Raw genomic sequence first — 16,429 nt, forward strand, 5'->3', positions numbered from 1 at the left:
GATCTTTAGAGGTCTTTCCACCCTCCTCCACCCCCCCCCCCACACACGTCATTTTTAAATAAAAGCCCCACAGAATGAATCCTAACTGAAATGCTTGTGATGAGCCTGTCATTTAATAACCGGTTTGTGTTTATCGAACATTATGATTCTGTCTCCTCTCCCCTTCTCCCCCACCCCCCACACCCCATTTCAAAATAAAAGCCCCAGAGAGTGAATTCTAACTGAACTGCTTGTGATGAAGCCTGCCATTTAATAACCTCTGTTTATGTGTGTCAAACATTATGATTATGTCTCCTCTCCCCTCCCTCCCCCACCCAGCCCCACCCTTTCCAAATAAAAGCCCCATGGATTAACTGTATGTAAACATTAAGCTCAAAATTAGGCTTTTTGTTGAAATAATGAATGCTCTTACAAATACTGCGACAACTACTACTGCTGCTAATATTTCGAGTATTACCACTACTACTACAACTTTTGCTGTTGCTACTATTACTACTACTGCTACTGCTATTACTGCTACCATAAATATTGTTACTACCACTACCACTACTATTATCACTGATACCACAACTGCTAATACTGCTATTCCTGCTACTACCAGTACTAATAACCAGTACTAATACTACTACAGCTATTAGTACGACTGCTGATACGACTACTTCTACTACTTCTTCTAATTACAAATACTTCGACGACAACTTCTACTACTACTGCTACTACAAATATCACCACTGCTACAACTAGTACTTATTCAAATGCACTCATACTTATACTGCGAATAATACTTCTACTACTACTGGAATTCTTTTAAGCTACAGAAACTGTTCGAATATCAAAATGTTCAGCTCTTTCAGGAGAGGGGTGATATAACTTCATATTTGTAATCTTTCAACTTTTTGAATTATTCAGCTTTTTGCAATTTTTTTTAAATTGGATATCTATTTTCAGCAATATTTTTGAGATTCATTTCAGCTTTCAGCATTCCAACACATTTTCAGCAGGAAATGCATTGTCTAGTTTCTATTATTAGTTATTTTCATATTGCACTGAGTCCATTATTTTCTATATCAGAACCCCTCAGAGTGCTTTGTCATTATTCTACTGTGGCTAATTACCATGACCAGTTCAAACCTATTTTTAAAGTTGACCTGCGGCCTCTTTGACCCATGTTTAGGTTAGGTTCAATACCAAGAGTTAACTGCATCCTTATTGTTGCTACGGTATAGAAGAAAATAATTTTCCATGCTTCTGTGTCATTGCGCTGAATGCACTTTCTTCTCTGGCTTTCACTTGCTGCAGTAATAATTCTTCCAACATCTCTAAACAATACATAAATATTGATCGCTGGCAAGTGGCCGTAGGTTGAGCAGGATAAACAACCTCCTTCTGCTTTGCATTATTACGTTGTGATTTACTTCTGCACTGCTCATCATGGATTGTCTGGTTGTATATATTTAAACCATCATAGGAGTCAAGAAAGGTTCATACTCTAAGAGTCCCTCAACTTAACATAGAACAAACTACAAAAAGCCCCCCCCCCCCCCCCCCAATGTACTAGCTTTTTCAGCTTATGACAAAGTATTCCGTATTATTCCAATATTTTTCAGACAGTAAGATTTCCTGCTGCATGGTGTCTGTTTACACATGTGCATATGAACGACTCTGGAGATTTTGGCCATCTGCGCGTGTTTGTGCATTTCTGTGTGATCCACACCTGGTAACCACCCACCCACTCACACCTACACACACACCCACACACATTCACACACACCCTCAGCGTATATGAGCGTATACACACAGAAATACAGAGGAGACAAAAACTGCTGTTGTTTTTCGAATATTTTAGATTCTTATTCTAATACTCTCAGATTTAAGCAAATATTTTCTGCTTGTGCTCAAAGTCGTTCACCCCTTTCCTGGCCCAAAATGACAACTAGTGTTAAAAAAAGATCCAATTATCCTGTGGTGTGAGTAAGATCAAGTGCACATGCAAAAGGTCAAATTGCTTTTGGACTACATCAATAAACCTTATATTTCTAAAGGAATCTGCAGCAGATCTTTCTGACACACACACACACACACACACACACACCTCTCCTTCTATTTCAGCACTTTGCAGAGAAATACTAAAAACCAATGCAGGCTTGACAAAAGCCGCCGCATTAAGCCTGATCTCGTTTCTACATTGAATTTGGCAGATATGATTTTTATCTCACCAGGTTTGTCAAAAAGTTTAAGAGGTCCTTCGTTCTCCTTTGAATACATTTCTGCCTTAACATTGACATCTCAAGGCGATGCAGAGAGATTCATTTTTTAAATGAAGAATCAATATATGATGGCAGTTTGGGCCCTGATAAGGTGTGTGATGCAGCCCAATATAAACCACAGCCCGAGGCATATATACTAAGGGCAGTGGATCTTATCGGGGGGTCAGGACCCCCTGAGGGCCTGTGAGATAGGTCTGACGGGCCGTGAGGTATAAGAAGACAGGGAAATATTTAAACAAAAATATGTCTGTTTTTCTTTCTCAAATCTGTTTGTTAAACATCTGCATTTTACCTCTTTAGGACTCGGAAAACTAATAAGACAAGTGTATCTTAGAAGGTAACAATCATCTTTGATTTACAGAAAAATAGAACTTATGATGGTGTTACTTGACTATAAAGGGTTGCAAGCCAAACAGACTGGAAATCAATGTCGAAAGGCCTTTAGGGGAGTGGCAAAAAATAAAACAATGACGTTGCTTTTTTTGCCACGTAATATTCATGTTCTGTATGAAAGTATTCATGATGATAATGTTTGAAGAAATATATTGACTGTGTGAATTAATTGCACAACCCCCCAGTGTGTAAAGGCCTTCAGGGTTATGACAGGGTTAGGGTTGGACGGATACACACATACCCTTGATATTGGACCACGATATTGGGGGTGGGAATTGGGACTGTGTCATCCACTTTCATATGATAAAACATTTTACATTGATTCTACTGGGGCTGCAACTCACAATTGTTAGCCACGATGGGCTCTATGGATGGTCAGCCGGTTCGTCCATCACTTTGGTCCTGACTAAAATGTCACAACAACAACGGATTGCCACCTTTTGATCCTTTCTGACCTGCAGAACTATTGGCATTCCAATCAGTCTCAGCTATACTTTGTGTTTAGTTTTAATCGGCAAAACCTGATGGTGAACATCATACCTGGTGGAACATCAGCATGCTAGCGTTATCATTGTGAGCGTCTTAGCATGCTGACTTTTGAGCACGTAGCTCGAAGCATCACCGTGCTAACCCTAACCCAGCCAGACAGAGCTGTTAGCTATTGTTCTTGTTTTTACTATCATTTAATCTTTTATTGTATGAAATGTCAGAAAAACAGGGGGAAAAATGACACCTTCAAATTATGTTATTGTGTCCGACCAACAGTCCCAAACCCAAAGATATTGAATTCACAATTATACAAAACAGAGAAAAACTGCAAATCAAAAAATGTGAGAAGCTCGGTGAATTACAAATAATGAATAAATTATCAATAAAGACACTGAATAAAACATTGGATAATATCTGTTGATATTGAGCATCCCCAAACATGAAATTGTTATGGGACTATAGAAACGCTCCCATCAACCTGACCCCCTCCTCTTCATACAAAGATGAAGCCCAGCTGCTGAATTCCAGGCGTGCTCCCTCATTGATCCTGCCTGCTCTGCTCCATCTTCACTCATATTGCTGTGTTAAATTGAGCGTAAACGGATGGCACGGCGCCGTAGCGTAAAAAGGTCACGGGTCAAACCCCTCAGGATCCTAAACAGCCTCACAGCAGCTGCTGCTCCCTTTGACCTGAGGACCTTGATGAAAGAGGCTCAGGAGGACGCAGAGCAGAAGGAGGAGGACAAAGGAGGGAAAGGGAGGAGAGAAGACACTGGTGGACAATAGATCGGTAATGCACCTTCAAACGGACAAAAATACAGTACACCTGTCTCACCCCCGTGCGCACACTACATAACAATGCAGGTGCATTTTCGAATGATTACTTATCCTCTTAAGAGTTGGCCTTCAATCATCACTCAGCCTGCAGACTCCATCCCAAAGCTTTTTTTAAAAGTGCTGTTCTCGATGGCCTTGCTTTTCAGTGTGCAGAAAACTGTTTTTTCACCGTTAAAAGGCTGCAAACCTTCAGATCTACAGTGCTACATGAAAGTGACATCACTTACACTGAATGTTGTGAGGCGCTAATGCAGAATCGTCCAATATAAAACATACAGAGAATTGATTTAGGAAGTTCCATTATCATTTTTGTCTTTTACAGACGGGAAGACAGAGGACACTTTCTGTCAAAAGCAGGTCTAATCAATATCTCAACATTAACATTTTAAATATATATATATTTCTTTATGTGCATTCCACAGTCACAAATATGTCTTTCAAATAATCTTTTATGTCTTTCAACACTTTTATGTCTATACATTTTTATTTATCTATTTATTTGTCATTTCAAATGTAAAATGTTTTCCACTTTTTATTCATCTGTTGACATTTTTTAACTTAAAATGTTAGTGCAAAAGGTTGCTCTGTAAAAGGAAGGTTTTCTGTTTTCTTTTCTTTTTAAATGTACAACACTTTGAGCTCCACAGTCTATATGAAATGTGCTACATAAATAAAAATGATTATTATTATTATTATTAACAGTTGATCACTTAACTACTTGCATTTGCAAGGGGTGGCTCGTAGTGATAAACCTTCGGAGAATTAGCAAAGTTACCCTCAGTTATACTGAGTTGTTTTGGTTGTCTGGCCTGTAACTTTTACTGCTCTGTTTCACCATCACCTTTCACAGTGTCATTCAGCTCTAAATTCCGCCCCTGCACTACCTGTTTGGCACCACATGGCAAAAAGACAAAGTTAGTGATTGGCTGGTAAAGATAGTGGAGCATTAAGCTGTTATAGAGCCAGATAGTTCCCTCAGTGGTGAAAAACAAAGCTACAGTAAAAAGGAAAGTGAAAGTTGGACTCCAAATGAATGCTATTGTTCCATATGTGCTTAGTGACTAATAAAAAGCAACTGTTTGCTGACATGCAAATAACATTGCCATATCAATTTAAAAGGACATAGTGGCAACCCGGACCCATTTATCCTTCATGGAACATTATGGGGGACATAAGACAGATTAAATAGACCACATACATTTCTGACATTGTTTTCAAAATACCACCCCCTACTGTCAAAGATCTGAAATGTTACATATATGTCACATTGGGCGTTAACGGTAAACTTATTCCTCATTGGAAAATAAATCAACCTGACAATCTCTTTCTGTTTGGGAACAAAACTTCTTTTTATTTGCATTTCCACAAACTATAACTTTCCTTCTTAGGTTTTACAAAAAATTGTACAAACATTTGTACAAAAGATTTTACAAAAGGTTTTACAGTTTTTTCAGATTTGTTTTACAACACAAAAAGTTGCAAACTGATTAAAAATAAAAAAGACTACCTCATATTTGAGGTCTTATCAAAAAGCTGTGGGTCCTTATGGGTTAAAGGGATTGAACAAGAGACACACAGGAGCGACTGTAAAGCTGTGACAACAAAGCAACAGAAACAACCTAGCAATAGAGGCAAAAGAGCAGGGCCCCGTGCCACGTACGTCTCTAACTTAGTTAGCCGGATATTTTTCAGGATAAGATGACGTAGATCAGGCTTTTCGGTTCCACGAAGCAAGTTCGGCAAAATCACCACGGCAACACATCCAAAAGCTTGAACCTGCTCCAGCGCAGGCTAAGTGAAGGTAGCTGGATAAGCTGGTCACTCCCCCGGAAAAAATGGCAGCTCCTGTCATATACGGTAGTCTAATGCGCTTGCGCATATACTGGGGGTTATACGGGAGTTCCAGAAATGCATGTAAAGTGAGACACATGGTGATCCTTAAAACCAGCTGAGCAAACTAAGAAGCCTCCATTGCATTAATGTACAGCTCCCTTCCTCAGAGATCCACTGATGGAGGATATTAGTTAGATTAGCGTTTTATAGGGAGAGAGTTCTTCCACATCGCCAAGATCCGTTATCACATCATGATGACTTCCTGTACGAGCGCTATCGATTCTGCAGACAAGAAATCATTTATTTTCAGACCTTCGAGCCATACATTGAACACCACAAGCCGCAGCCGAGCACTGACTGTCCCACAGACTGGATGCAGCCTTGCGCTGTTCTGCGAGTGGTACATTTTAGTACAGTGTCGGCGATGCGGAGAACATGGGGAAAGCTGCTGCATGCCGTGCTGTTCGCAAAGTTTATTTGGCTCTTAATAAACTTATGGATGTGTTCATTACATTATGGCACATATTGTGTTGACTCACCATTCTGAATTGTGTGTGTGCTTAGTGTTTACTTGCTCTCATGTCCTCTTGATGGCTGGTTGCATACATGGGGTTAAAGCACTCATAATGATATGACAGTGTTATTAGTACACCAGCACATCATTATTGTAGAAAATGATTAAGGTGGACTCATGATAAGAATAGAGAGAATCACACTATTTCTTTTCACTGCTTCAATTGATTGAATGTCTGATTATGAATAATACACATCCGCCCATATTCTCACACACACATATTCAAACTAGTTCTGTATGGTAATCTACACATACATGTATATACACATATATAGTAGGCTACATGATACATAAGGGCATACAGTACATATATCCTCATATTAATGAGTATCAGTTAGATACTCTTTGGGCTTGTTTTTATCTACTTATTCTGAAAGAGTTGAGATCATTATTGTCGCTATAAGATCTCATTCGATGATGCATTCATGAAGTCTACTGCCAGCAGGCACATTTAAAGACATATAATCTGATTGGTTGGGGTGATGAGGCATTACAATTAGCTGATACATTTTACCAACACTTACGCATTTAACTTGTCTGTGATGTTTTGCCGTGCTTCCTGTCTAGCCCTCGCAGCGTGGCGGTGTTCGATTTTGCCGTGATTATGGTCTTGAAATCCTCATATGCGTTCATGATCATCTCCTGCTCGTCAGCGGAGTAAAAAGCGACTCTTTCTTTGACTTTATTTAACATTGTACTGTTAGAACATCATGGTTTCGGTGATCGACGCTTCCCCCTTTTGACGTAGGACGAGCACGCGCAATCATCCTGATCCCGATCGTCTGGTTCGAATTCACGAGACTGTTTGAGAGAGGATCAGCCTTGCAGGAACCGAGATAGCCTGACATCAATCATCTCGTTAATGTAGGCTGGCTAATAGGACATTTGATCGACTTTGCTGAACCACTTACGCGGCACGGGGCCCAGGTATTTATTCCTGCAGGAGTTAATGAGGTAACGAGGAGCAGGTGGGCGTGGAGAGGAGGTCACTGGCAGGGAACACACTGAGGGCATCTGGAGGACAGTGAGGGGGGAATGAGAATGTGTGGAAAGATGCTGCTGAGAGAACATTGCAGCGTCTGACCCATGCAGACCGAGGAACGTCTGGCTCCGCTGAACCGACCGCGTGTCCCCTAGAAATCACATGTATATGCAAGGAGGAAAACGTAACTGTTGTCTGGAATATGTTGTCCCTGATTCCTGTGACTTCCCTTATTCCGGAACCAGGTGCTTTGAATCATAACAAACATTAGTCCTGCTTTAGTTGCCACAAACTAATTCTGTTGGGAATACAAATGAAACATGTTAATCAGTGATCAGCATCTACTGATAAAACATTTAGATATTTGACATGTACTCATTATGTTGATGAAATGACACAATTCAGGTGTCACATTTCTTCCCGTTTCTTATAATATATAAATTAGTGCTGGGCAAGTTTTCGCGTTAACGCATTCATTAATTACCGCCGACAATTATTTTATCGCGCGTTAACGCATTTTTTAATACATTTTTTTAATACATTTTTTTATTTTTTAAACTGAAAGACAAGAGACAATACATATACATAACAACAAGAGGATGACAAGAACAGTGGGATAAAAGCCAGCAAACATCCTATAGTCAGACTGTCTTATGTCTATCGTTTTGTATTAGAAATATGATGTCCCTTCAGGGTTGCCGTAGAGAAAAGGCGACTTCCGCTGCTCTCCCTGGAGACTACTGTACATCGCTGCGGTAAAGTCAGCAGACACTCAGATCGCCGTGGTCAACTCAGCAGACACTTACATGTTAGTGCACCTATATGCTGAAACTCACCGTAAACGCATTTAAACTGCACAGATCGGGAGCGCGCGAAGAACTTTGGAAGTTAGCGGAAAGATTAACGTGAGACAACATCCGGTTTCTTCAGACGAACATCCGGTTTTCAGAATAAGATGCCAACAAAGTATGAATTATATTCACATTAAGTATGAAACATGCTACCTGCATCTCGTGAAGCAAATGTTATTGCCCCTTTGTTCATATAGCAGTACTTTTAAAATAAAAGTGCGCAATACACTACTTTATAATTCATTATTGAACTTTGCCATAACAATGCGATTAATCGCGATTTAAATATTTGAATTGTTGCCCAGCACTAATATAAATATAATTTCAAGTTAGAGCCAGGAATTGCAAAGTCTAGTACAGACAATGCTCTTATGCTGAAGTCCTAATGTACAAGATTTTGTGGACTCAAGCCAAGGCAACTAGGCCATGCACACTTTGCACACACATTACTTTGGCTTAATTCGTTAACAACAAGGACACTCACACAACTACACAACTCCGCTCTGTATCAGAGCACAGTCGCCTCTCTCTCTCTCTCGCTAATCGGACACACACGCTCGAACCCGGCACACAGTCCTCAGCTCGGCTTCTTTTAGTTGCTGAGTTGCTGCCCTGGTATCCAAGAAGAAGAGGGAGACAATGTCCTGCTTTAATCCAGGTTCTCACGAAAGGCACTGGATGAAATTTGTCCTATTTTAACATGAAGCCCCCCTAAAATGTTCTTCAGCCCCCCCCCCCCGAATAATTTGGCATTATTGGCTTTAAAAATAAATAAATAATAATAATAATTTTGGTGATGTCATTAAATTAAACTATTGTTTCTCACATGAACAAGTTATTTATAACTCTAACATGCTACATATGTGCGTGCGTTCTGGCTTGTATGTTTTCTCCCCCTTCAAATTACAATCCAATAGCCTATCATCATACTTAACGATATAAAGTTGACACTGTCAGGTTCGTTCTCCATCCATTGTGTGCGGTCCCTTTAAGAATTAGGATTTGGGAGTGACGCGAATATGAAAGCTAGTTTATCCGTCTTTCCTTTACAAGCAGGAAAATTATTTCTCTCTTTATTTGAAAAAAGCTCATATTTGTGTTGTTAAATTTCACTATGACCCTGAAATTCTGTCTCTTGTGTTATCATATACTGAATGCAAGCAGAACTACAGAGCAAAATCACACTCTTTCTGATTGAACCAATCTATGAACTGTCTGAAACAATGGATATCCGCGGCCCCAAATGGGCCCCCAAAAATATTGCCTCACAAACATACCGCTCCCCTTGGGGCTAAGCCCCCCCTTTCTTTGAATCCTAGAAACGGCCCTGAATTTGTCCAAAGTGGGTCCAACTAGGTCCAACAAACAGACGTGAAGAGAGGCTCGCTTCGAGCAACCTGTTGCAGCTCTGGCCGGCTGTGTCATGTAGGGCGGAAAATTGCCTCTCGCACTTACTGTAAGCTTTTATAAGACATTTTAGTGACAATTGTAAGTGGCAAATAGCTGTCTTACGATTTTAAGAGACCCCTAGAAATTCTGCTTTTGAGGCTTTCAGGGGGTCTTAAGTGTCAATCAAGAGACCGGAGACATCTCGCACACTGGTTTCTATGTAAAAACCTGTGGAGCTAACATTAGCAGAGTACGTTAGCACATCATTAACTAGCATTAGCCATGCATGGCCTTTATATGATAAGATAAGATAGAACTGTATTAAGCCAAAATGAAATTCTTGTGCCAGAGTTTTATTAAAGATTACAACAGAAGAACAACAAAAAATAACCCAACAGAATAAAATCATAAACATATATGACCAATATAATAACAATTATTAAGTGTAAAAGAAACGATACTGACAACTGTGTAAAAATGAATAGAATAGCAATAACAACAAGGTAAATAAATAATAGAAATAAAATAAATCAACTACAACAGATAAAGTAAAATACAACGACACAGATTAATACAAGAGTAAAAACAAAAAGTCTGAGAAGTGATACTAACACCAGTGCCTAATTGAAACTAAAATAAAAAAGTAATGTAAAGTTATGTAATGCTTTTTTTGCCCATTGCATAGTCCATATATCATGCACGTCACTTGGATTTACCAGAAGGACAGATCATCGAGGTTGTGTATATTTAATTTACAGGTGAGCTGAAACCGAAATGCACACATAATGTCACCACATTAGTGCTGCAGCATAAGTTCATCCACTACTTCTACAGCAGTGCGGCTGATTAAAAGCTAAAGAACTTGTTCACAGCTCTTATGTACCCTTTAAAGAGCGGTGCACACCGGCAGTGTGAGGCATGGAGGCAGAACTCAGAGCGAGGCTACTGAGTTGCAGGAGTATCAGACTGGTAATTACTGAGGCAGTAACACACACACACACACACACACACACACACACACACACACACACACACACACACACACACACACACACACACCTGTAGGCACTGCAGGTAACAGCTAATTGGCTCATTGTCTGGAAAGGAGAGAGGAGGAGCGAGGGATGAGAGAGGAAAAAAAGAAAGCAGGCAAGGGAGAGAAAACAAGAGATTAATGAGAGTAACAGCTCTCATAAGACCGCTGGGCAAGGTGAAACTCACCAGGGATGAGTGCTGTAGATTCATCTGTTTTCTAGCAGTTATGCAAAAAACAACTCATATAGTATAACCGTTCGCAGCGCCTGTTCCTTTTTAGAATGATGTCCTACTAAATATACTTTTTGACATATCATGAAATAAGATACGCTGAGCTTTATGGGTAATATTCAAATTTTGTAAGGAAATATGCAAACGCATTGTTACTTGAAAGCTCCACTTGTAGGGGACGACCGAATTCACGGGGCCCCTTTAAGGAAAGGGGCGTAACCCTGGTGACAGAGGGGGTTAAAGGGTGACAGGAAGTGAATGTGTAAAATGTTTGTATGGATGGAAATAAACGGCCACATGGTGCAGCCAAAGGGAATACTCGACTCCTTGTTTGTTTCCACACACCTACATTGGTGACCCTGACACTCCTGGACATTTCCAGAAGAAAGAATGACGACGCACGCAGTTTCGCTGAAACTGCCGGAGTTTTGGGAGTACCAAGTCAAGACTTCCACACAGAGAAAGAAAAAGGCTTTAAATGAACACAAACTGTTCAGACTTTCTGCTTGAAAACTCCACACCCGTCAGTGTTGCTGAATGAAGAAGTGAATCATCAGTGATCGCACTCATGGCTGTCCAGACTGGCATCCAGCACGGCCCCGGTCTCGCAGACGTCTTCCAGTACGAGCAGTGGGTGAAAGGGGCGTGGCAACCGCTGGCCTTCTTCAGTCGACAGTTGCGGCCTAATGAGCGGAAATACAGCACGTTCGATCGGGAGCTCCTCGGCCTCTTTCTGGCCATTCGGCATTTCCGGTTCCTGCTGGAGGCTCGGACGTTCACTGCGTTTGTGGATCACAAACCACTGACGTATGCCATGAGTAAGAGCACCGAACCATGGTCTGCACGCCAGCAGCGCCAGCTCGCCTTCATATCAGAGTTTACCACGGATCTGCAGCATGTAGCGGGCAAGGAAAACCTGGTCGCAGACTGTCTCTCCAGGGCTGTCACCGGGGCTGTCCAGTTAGGCTTGGACTATAACAAGATGGCAGAGGATCAAGTTACAGACCAGGGCGTCCAGGAGTTGAGGACTGCAGTCACCGGACTGCGGTTGGAGGAGGTCCCGTTTGGCGAAACTGGCGTTACGCTCCTGTGCGACGTCTCCACAGGCCAGCCGCGGCCAGTTGTTCCCAACGAATGGAGACAGCAGGTTTTCAATGCTATTCATGGTCTGTCCCACCCGGCCAAGAGGGCGTCTCAGAAGTTGATCTCAGAAAAATTTGTCTGGCACGGGCTGAAAAAGGATATACGGAAGTGGGCCGGGACTTGTGTGGTGTGCCAGCTCTCCAAGGTGCACCGTCACATAAAGGCCCCGTGAGCACAGTTCTCGGTGCCAGAAAGGAGGTTCGATCATGTGAATGTGGACTTGGTAGGACCTTTGCCCCCATCCCGTGGGTTCACCCATCTCCTCACGATGGTAGACCGAACCACTCGTTGGCCAGAAGCTGTCCCGTTGTCATCAACAACGGCGGATGAGGTGGCACGGGCATTTATTCAGGCTTGGGTCGCCAGGTTTGGAGCCCCAGCTGACGTTTCCTCGGACCGAGGCCCACAGTTTACATCAGAGCTGTGGAATGCAGTTGCAGGAAGCCTAGGGGTGAAGCTCCATCGCACTACCGCCTACCACCCGCAGGCTAATGGCTTATGCGAGCGGTTCCACCGGTCGATAAAAGCTGCTCTCTGTGCCAGCCTCAAAGACAGCAGTTGGGTGGACAGGCTCCCGTGGGTCATGTTGGGGCTCAGGACAGCCCCCAAAGATGATCTGCAAGCTTCATCGGCTGAGCTGGTCTATGGAGAGCCACTGCGGGTCCCGGGGGAGTTTATCCCCAAAGTCACAGACCCTTGGTCTGCAACCCAGCAGCGGGAAACGCTCCTGGAAAAAGCCAGGCTGTTTAAACCAGTGCCCACGTCGCAGCACGGCCTTCCGCAGTCATATGTCCCGTCCAGCCTCAGGTCAGCGGAGTATGTGTTTGTTCGCCAGGACGGCCACCGTGGACCCTTTCAACCCCCCTACGTCGGGCCGTTTCGGGTGCTGGAGACCGGAGACAAAACCTGCAAGGTCGACATGGGCGGCAAGCTGGAGTACGTGTCGGTTGATCTGGGCCCCCAAACATTAATGGTTGGGACTAATCTCGGGAGTTGGTGAATTCTGGGGGGAGGCATGTAGGGGACGACCGAATTCACGGGGCCCCTTTAGGGAAGGGGTGTAACCCTGGTGACAGAGGGGGTTAAAGGGTGACAGGAAGTGAATGTGTAAAATGTTTGTATGGATGGAAATAAACGGCCACATGGTGCAGCCAAAGGGAATACTCGACTCCTTGTTTGTTTCCACACACCTACACACTAATCAATGTCTTTCATCGGATACATATAGCCTACATGAAATCACAGTGGTTTTCGCCCTCTTTTGGGTCGTAGCTTTTTTGGTTCATCAACCTCGTATCCAGCGTAAAGCCACCGTACGTACACGTATGCTCAGCACCAAACAGCACGCATACAAAATGAGAGGCTTTGTTCGTGAACAAATGGAGCATTTAGCAGCTAAAGAGCCAAGCTGTTCTCAGGAGTCTGCTGAGACCAAAACCGGAGCTAAAAAGAGGGAGAATATTGGACTTTTATTTGCCAGGTGGTTAGCAACACATCAAAAATTTGTGTTAATGTTGCTCCACATCTGCTGGAATATGTTGGTTTGCTGTGTCAACTTAAGAGGTGATGATATGGGCGGCAGGCTACAGCAGCAGTAAGATTGCAAATGGAGTTTTCTACCAGAGCATTGTAGACTTCCTCTTCTCTCAAACTGGGAGTCAGTTATTATAAAGGGACTGAAAAATGAACACTTTTCCTGAAAGTCGCATAACCTTTTTTTGCAGGCCACATGTGTTGATCTTTATTGTTGCTGAATAAAGTGTGTGTGTATGTGTGTATTTTTACTGGAAGTCGTAGTCAGGGGAAGAATGACTCATATGGATAGTCTAGTGAGACAATGAGGGCCGCTGGAGGATATCACTCTGCATGTGCATGTGTGTGTGTGTGTGTGTTACAGTGCTGATTGAGGGAATGTCACAGAGCAATGAGAAGGAACCAGGCCAACTGCCACCAGAGCGCTGGCGGACAATTTGGACGGACTGTCACAGCGGCTCGCCTTCACGTCCACATCGCTCCCCCCCTCGGGTCGCTCTGTGTGGAAGGTTCGGCGTGCGAGCGCCTGTGAGTGTGTGTTCGCTGGCCTATATTTGACATCAGTATAGCCTTATAGCCAGATGGTAATGATGCCCCACTGCCCCCCCGTGTGGAACAGGAACACTGACACGTTGTGAGCGCTGCAGATGTGAAGCGGCGATGAGCAGTGACAGGACCAAAGCTTCTGCTGTCACCGCTGGACACAGCGAGGACAGGCTGACAGCACACACACGCGTGCGCCCGCACACACACACACACACACACACACACACACTCATGCTAACTTAAGAGTTTTTTTTATTCTGAAAGCTGAAGCTCTGTTAAGGGATTCTCTTAGACACTCTCACTGAATCATGTACTTTTTACTCCACTACATTTATTTGATTATTTTAGTGACTGTATGCAAAATATAATCAACAAACTAACTATATTAAAGGTTAAGGTCAGAAAACTGATTTGCCTTTTAGCAGTATACGAAATCATACAATTTTGCTTCACATTGACCAGCTGCAACATTGAAGTGAGGAACACAATAATGCGTCAATAATTACAATTCATTAATACATATACATACATACATACATACGTACGTACGTATGCATGTATATATATGTTATTCTGAAATGAGTGCTTTGTAAGTACATGTTGTATTTGTAAATATGCTTTTAAGTCTCAAGTCCAGGTAATAAAAGGATGTCTTTAAACAATACTCTGACAATGTAGTTGTCCCTGCTGTCCACACTGGCTGTCACGAGATCCATTACCAACACAATTTCAATGAAAATCATAAGGGTATCTTTCACTGTCATTTTACTACTATATTCGCTCGTTATCACGCCACCAAAACACACACAATAAAATCACAAGCTGTGTTCACACTGCGATCGACAAAAGCAGAAAAACGGACAAGCACGGCCAGCTACATTGTCGGCGAGTCGCTCAAGCGCTCATTGACATTATATCGTTAAATACAGAACAGAATTCTTTTAAATGGAACAGAAAAGGGTGAAACAAAATCATACGATTGGTTGACGCTTCACCGTGTTCCATTGGAGCGCTGAAACAAAAGTGGAGACGAGCGCTTTGATTTGTAGCGCGTCAGTTTGTAGCTTCATGTCACCGGCTTCTGTTGAGAATAAAACTCATGTTGAGGAGAAAACTCAGGTGAACAGACTTAGGTCGAGGCGTTTCGCTCAATTCAAGCAATAAGGTTTATTTGTAACAGAAGTATTATGTCCAGCAGTTAAACGTGCACGGACCTAGAAATGTTCACTCTGTAGGAGCGAATGAAAAGCTAAAAGGCACTTAGACAGAGTGCGCATGCGTGTTAAAGGTTCTTCTGATGGAAGCCTATTGGTTAAAACAAAGTTGGAGGCGGATCTGTTTCTATCTTTCAGACAGCCTGTTGGAGCACTGGGCATCTCTGCCCACACTGGCTCACGTCCGGGACCGCCTTCTCTGGAACGTCAGTGTGTCTGCATATTGTTAACACTTAAGGTGCCGAAAAAGGGTGCAGTTCTAAGCTATGTCGAACTCTGTGTGAATAGATAAAGAGAACTCTTCTCCTACTCTAAGATGGCAGTTTCCGCCCTAATCTGGTGGTTTAAGCAAGTGTTTCTTTCAGGGCCACTGTATCTGTTTCTATCGTGCGAACAGGCGACAGAATGCCCTGCTTGGAGTTTTTGACCTACTTACAGTGACCTCACAACTCCGCAATATAAGCTTACAAGTATAGCTCATATTATTTAACATTGAATGAATATATTTTTATTTACACTTCCATTAACAATGACGCGATACCCAACAAAATGATTTGTATCATCCAGACTTCTGAAGCCTCACATTCTATTATTTTGCTATAAGTACGAACAGGAGGAATAATTACAGCCACCAATTATGCTTTCAATTTAAATATCGGCATGCGGGTATTGTTTTATGAAAGATTTGAAAAAAACGTGAACCTAACCTTGAAGTTTCAGGTAGTGTCTGGTCTCAAGCTCAGGTTTGTTGTATGCAAAAACCCACCGAAAGACAAAACCAGACTCAGTAGTTGTGAGCACTTTCAACCACTTTCTGTAATTGGAGTGTTTTTGCGGTGTTTTTACGGAGTGTTGCTATGCTGTCTTCAAAATATTTTGGACCACTTTTGGCCAGATGCTGCCTCATGCGGCTTTAAATTGACCCAAAGTCCTCCTGAGTTAAACAATACAGCATTTGGGTTGATTGCTGGAAGTGATGAAACCAAACTTATTGGAATTAACTAATCATGCAACCTCTCAAAGGGAATATTCTTCACAAGGACTGTTTTTATTTGTAATATTTGGGTAAATTCCGCAGCTGATATATCTTCACACACACACATGAAGCATAT

The sequence above is a fragment of the Melanostigma gelatinosum genome (assembly GCF_949748355.1).
Source record: "Melanostigma gelatinosum genome assembly, chromosome: 10".
NCBI classification, from domain to species: Eukaryota; Metazoa; Chordata; class Actinopteri; order Perciformes; family Zoarcidae; genus Melanostigma; species Melanostigma gelatinosum.